Below are 420 nucleotides of genomic sequence, written 5' to 3' on the forward strand. Positions count from 1 at the left end.
CGAAAAGGCGCGTATTTTGTTTTCCCGCAGAGAGGCGCTTGCAGGCAGCGAGTGCCATATTGCGAACATCTGGTATGCCGTTTCCTGCGTGAATAGCTTCGAAAGCTGCTGCTGCTGCTGCTGCCTTGATGAAGAATGTTTGTAATGAGTATTTCTGTTCATGTATCTTCCACTGCAACTGCTTCAATCTAATAAGAAGTCAATTTTTTTTTGTTCCTCTCCTTGTCTGTGCAACAGTGCTTGTCCACTGCCTGTTAGGAATAAAAAGGAATGCTGATGTCAAAATGAGCTGAAGCACAGGTTGTTGTTTTGTTGTTTTTCCTCCAAGCACTCAAATTTTATACATACACACACACACACACACACACACACACACACACACACACACACACACACACACACACACACACACACACACCC

At 44.3% G+C, this 420-nt stretch overlaps 1 protein-coding gene across 1 annotated transcript in view; it reads left to right on the forward strand.

The window, feature by feature from the left end:
• Positions 1-288, forward strand: part of LOC109511891 (RAS guanyl-releasing protein 2) — a 14,432-nt gene extending 14,144 nt beyond the window's left edge. Inside the window, exon 18 of the mRNA XM_019863246.1 lies at positions 31-288. The gene's annotated coding sequence lies outside the window, so the exon portion shown is untranslated. The remainder of the gene's footprint in view (positions 1-30) is intronic.
• Positions 289-420: the final 132 nt, after the last annotated feature.

The sequence above is a fragment of the Hippocampus comes genome, unplaced genomic scaffold (assembly GCF_001891065.2).
Source record: "Hippocampus comes isolate QL1 unplaced genomic scaffold, H_comes_QL1_v1.1 scaffold18, whole genome shotgun sequence".
Lineage (NCBI taxonomy): Eukaryota > Metazoa > Chordata > Actinopteri > Syngnathiformes > Syngnathidae > Hippocampus > Hippocampus comes.